Source organism: Tasmannia lanceolata, unplaced genomic scaffold, assembly GCF_043159265.1.
Source record: "Tasmannia lanceolata isolate RefF3 unplaced genomic scaffold, GAP_Taslan_0.1 ptg001249l, whole genome shotgun sequence".
Lineage (NCBI taxonomy): Eukaryota > Viridiplantae > Streptophyta > Magnoliopsida > Canellales > Winteraceae > Tasmannia > Tasmannia lanceolata.
This window is the reverse complement of record NW_027519909.1, coordinates 1-5000: the sequence shown is the minus strand read 5'-3', so window position 1 is coordinate 5000 and position 5000 is coordinate 1. Positions and strand designations below refer to the sequence as shown.

Below are 5000 nucleotides of genomic sequence, written 5' to 3'. Positions count from 1 at the left end.
ACGTGAATGGGAGAAAAATCCGGATCAAACCTCTTAGATCTATTTACTTCGGCGAAAGAAAAAAAAGGGGCTTGTCCAAAGCTTTGTTATTTTAGTTAGGTTCAAGTCTGACGGGAATAATATTCTACGACTAGCAACTCATTGATTTTCAAACCGATCCACTTAATATCTATTATTTGATTTACTAATCCTTTATATTGGGATGAATAAAGACTCAAATGTTTTGCCAACTCCTCGTGGGGGGATGAATCCATATAATTTTGAATCAGAGCTCTGGATCTTTGTTCATCCCTCATAGTAATAATATCTTGGGGTTTGCAGCGATAACTTGGGATATCTACTATACGGCCATTAACTAAAATATGTCTATGATTAACTAATTGCCTGGCTCCCGGAATGGTCGAAGCCATACCCAATCGAAAAAGGATGTTATCCAAACGCATCTCAAGTAGTTGTAGTAAAACCTGACCTGTTGACCCTTTGGCTTTCCCAGCAATACGAACATATCTAAGTAATTGTTGCTCTGTCAGACCATAATGAAAACGCAATTTTTGTTTTTCTTCTAGACGAATACGATATTGAGATCTTTTCCCGGAACGCGATTGGTTTCTAAGATCACTTCCGGATCTAGGTCTTTTCCTAGTGAGTCCCGGTAAAGCCCCTAGACGGCGTATTTTTTTGAAACGAGGCCCTCGGTAACGAGACATAAAGACTCCTTAATTTTATTGAAATTTCATTTTACAGAATAAACCTAAATTAATACTGAACTAAACGATAAACGAAGCTAAATCCACTGAAGTACTACAAAGAGGAATAAGATGAATTGTATCAATATCCGTATTATTTTGTATATTGTATATATGGGAAGTTAAGGATCCTTTTCTTGATTTGTTCTGTATAGATCAAACGGCTCCAATCCGTTTTTTATTCTTTATTCATAGTTGGAAGTTCCCGCGACATAACATAATAGATCGGTAACCCGACATTTGGAGAAAAAAAAGGGGGGGGTCTTCTCAATATTCCTTGGTCTCAAGGAAAGATGATCAATCCTGATAAAAAAAAAAAAATAGAACAAATAGAGAAAGCCGACTATCGGAATCGAACCGATGACCATCGCATTACAAATGCGGTGCTCTAACCTCTGAGCTAAGCGGGCTCATATAACAGAAATAGTGCGTGAATAGGAATTCGGGAAACTATTGGGATCTTAGTTAGCTATTAGCTATTAATAATTATTAATATTAATTATTATAAATTATTATAACATATTAATTAATATTAATAATTATTAATATAATATGAATTTTGATTTTATTTTTGATTATTTTCTATTTGATTATTTATTTTTGATTATTTCATTTATTAGTAGTCACTAGCACTAGAATTTTTTTTTTTCATTCAAATCAAATTTAAAAAACGCAAAATAATACTATATACATATGAAATAATTCTATATTCTATTATAGAATAGAATATAACTATTAGTTATAGCAGTTATAGCAGATTATATGAATTCTATTTCTATTAGAGTGTAGTTCCTAAGGAAAGGATAAGATAAGGATGCAATCCAGATCCTACTGAGATATTCCTTTTGTTTCATTCGGAAAGGGAGGAGATAGGACGAAAAAAAAAAAAAGAAGAATGAATATCGACCGTTCCAGTATTCCAAACTGCGCGGGAAAAATGAGAGGGGGGGGGAACATCTATATGTGGGATATATCCATCCATATTGAATTGCAGATACATCAATGATAGAATCATTTCTGATTGGACCAAATAATGAATGGTCCTCCAATAGATATGAAAGAAGATGGGCAAGAAATAAAATAGGAGCAGACACTTTTTCGATATAGGAATCAGTATCTAATGAATTCAATGGTTCCAACATAAATGAAAGAAGGGGATGGGATCACAATGAGATCGAGATCTCATAAGGGGGATATGGCGAAATTGGTAGACGCTACGGGCTTGATTGGGTTGAGCCTTGGTATGGAAACCTACTAAGTGGTAACTTCCAAATTCAGAGAAACCCTGGAATTAAAAATGGGCAATCCTGAGCCAAATCCAGTTTTCTGAAAACAAGGGTTCAGAAAGCGAGAATCAAAGAAGGATAGGTGCAGAGACTCAATGGAAGCTGTTCTAACGAACGGGTTGACTACATTGGTAGAGGAATCCTTCTATCAAAACTCCAGAAAGGATGACCTTATTTAAGTACATAGACGTACTTAAATATCAAATGATTAATCACGACCCGAATCCGGATTTTTTGATTATTTATATGAAAAATTGCAGAATTCTTGCTAAATTAAATCGATTCCAAAAGGAAGAATCGAAGATTCAGTGATCAAATCATTTACTCCAGAGTCTGAAAGATCTTTTGAAGAACTGATTAATCGGACGAGAATAAAGATAGAGTCCCCATTCTACATGTCAATACCGACAACAATGAAATTTATAGTAAGAGGAAAATCCGTCGACTTTTGAAATCATGAGGGTTCAAGTCCCTCTATCCCCAATAAAAAAAAAAAGGCCTATTTTATTCCATTCCCTAACCATTTATCCTCTTTTTTCGTCAGTGGTTCAAAATGAGCTTAGCTATGTTTCTCACTCACTCTACTCTTTCACAAATGGATCCGACCAGAAATCTTTCTCTCTTATCACAAGTCTTGTGATAGATATGATCTACGTACAAATGAACATATATGGCAAGGAATCTCCATTATTGAATCATTCACAGTCCATATCATTACTCTTACACTTACAAAGTCTTCTTTTTGAAGATCCAAGAAATTCCAAGGCTGAGGTAAGATTTTCTAATGTTTTTTGAGTCCCTTTAATTGACATAGACCCAAGCCCTCTAGTAGGATGATGCGTCGGGGATGGTCGGGATAGCTCAGCTGGTAGAGCAGAGGACTGAAAATCCTCGTGTCGCCAGTTCAAATCTGGTTCCTGGCACGTGGTTAATATATCGAATAGATACTCATACAAATGAATCGATATGGATCGGGATCCATATTCTATTCGTTAATAGTCTAGATCATGATACATACTTATCCATCTAGGGATATATCTAGATCCCCCATTTTTTTTTTGATGGGTAAAGAAAAGAATTAGATTCTGTTCCCTCTTCTTTTTTGTTTGTTCATACTGTACCTGCTCTCGCTCAAAAAGAATGTTAATACTTCATACATATTTGAATTGAAGTTAGTTGGCTGAAAACCCAAAAGTCTAGTCTAGAGAGGAATCGAAGGGTAGGAATAGACAGGATTCATTTCAGATACAGTACAAAGAAAATCTGATCCCCTTTTCATTTCTGAATTTTGAGTTCATAATTTCATATTTTCTTTCATATTCTATTTCTTCACTTTCTCTTCTTCACTCCCTCCTACGTGACTTTTCGGGCCCATCTAAGTGATGTGCGCGGTACAAAGTTCATGGTGCAGAACTCTTTTGATTCATCCTATTGGCTTTGCTCATCCGAAATGGATATCTTCCAAATTGGGGAATATCAATGAAGCCCCTTTAGTAGCCCATTCATAATACTGAGATGAGAGTCCAGTTATTCTGTTTCATCTAGAACAGAACATAAAAAGATTCCTTGAATATCTGGAGTCGTAGAAGTGAATATTAGTTTCTTATCATTCAATGAGCATCTTGTATTTCATAGAAATTGGGGGCAATATAATCCTTACGTAGGGGCCAGCCTATCCAACTTTCAGGCATCAAGATACGTTTCAGGCGTGGATGATTTTCATAAGAGATTCCCAACATATCATAAGATTCCCGTTCTTGAAAATCAGCACTTTTCCAAATCCAGAAAACAGACGGGATTCTAGGATTCCTCCTTGGGGCAAATACTTTTATGCATACCTCTTCGGTTGATCCACACCATACTGTATTCTCGTAAGATGATACACACTAGCTAACAACCCGCCCGGTGCTACATCATAAGCACACTGGGAACGTAGATAATTGTAACCATATACATATGAAATGACAGCAATGGAGTACCAATCCTCGGGCTTTATTTGTAAAGTCTCTATTCCTTGGTAATCGAAGCCCAAAGATCTATGCACTAGCTCATGCTTGACTAGCCAAGCAGATAAACGACCTTGCATCTTCTTGATCTCTCCCACATTTGTATTTGTATGAGTATTTCACATTTACGATGAAATTTATGAAGATTTACCCGCTGTTTGTTATTCTGCACAAAAGCATCCTGCCTAATTCACTAATTCGTGGGAAGATACTGAACTTTTGTATTTGAAAGATGTTTCAGTTTCAGGAGGTATTTCTGAAGTAGATGGAGATTTATAGAGTAATCCTTGATCGTAATTTCCAGTATGAGTACTGCGTCCAACATGAAACTTGTGATTGGTAGTAAAATATCGATTTTCCTGTTGAGACCCAATTTGATCTTCATAGATTTCTCGAGATACTTTCTTACGAAGTTTCGTTATAGCATCTATAACTGCCTCTGGTTTGGGTGGGCAGCCCGGCAAATAGACATCCACAGGAATTAGCTTATCGACTCCCCGAACGGTACTATAAGAATCCGTACTGAACATCCCTCCTGTAATAGTACAAGCTCCCATCGCAATGACATATTTTGGTTCAGGCATTTGCTCATATAATCTCACTAAGGAAGGCGCCATTTTCATTGTTACTGTGCCGGCTGTTAAAATGAGGTCTGCTTGCCTAGGACTCGATCTTGGTACCAATCCATAACGATCAAAGTCGAATCGCGAGCCTATTAATGAAGCAAATTCAATGAAGCAACACTGGTACCATAGAGAAGCGGCCATAAACTGGAGAGTCTTGACCAATTCGAAAGATCATTCGATGTAGTTGAAATAACTGAATTTTGGGTTGTTTGGTCAAGTAACGGAAACTCAATAGAATTAATAACTGTCTCAATGTAATCTTTTCTTTGTTTTTGATTTTGATTGTCTGAATATTCAGGAGCTAAGACCATTCCAATGCTCCTTTTCGCCATGCAT

The 5000-nt window shown here is 36.5% G+C and overlaps 2 non-coding genes across 2 annotated transcripts; one reads left to right on the top strand and one right to left on the bottom strand.

Annotated features, from left to right (window-relative positions):
- Positions 1–1083: 1083 nt before the first annotated feature.
- On the bottom strand, positions 1084–1156 carry TRNAT-UGU (transfer RNA threonine (anticodon UGU)). Its single transcript has one exon. It is a non-coding gene; the product is annotated as a tRNA-Thr (tRNA).
- A 1726-nt stretch (positions 1157–2882) lies between these two features.
- On the top strand, positions 2883–2955 carry TRNAF-GAA (transfer RNA phenylalanine (anticodon GAA)). The gene has a single exon. It is a non-coding gene; the product is annotated as a tRNA-Phe (tRNA).
- The last annotated feature ends 2045 nt before the right edge of the window (positions 2956–5000 follow it).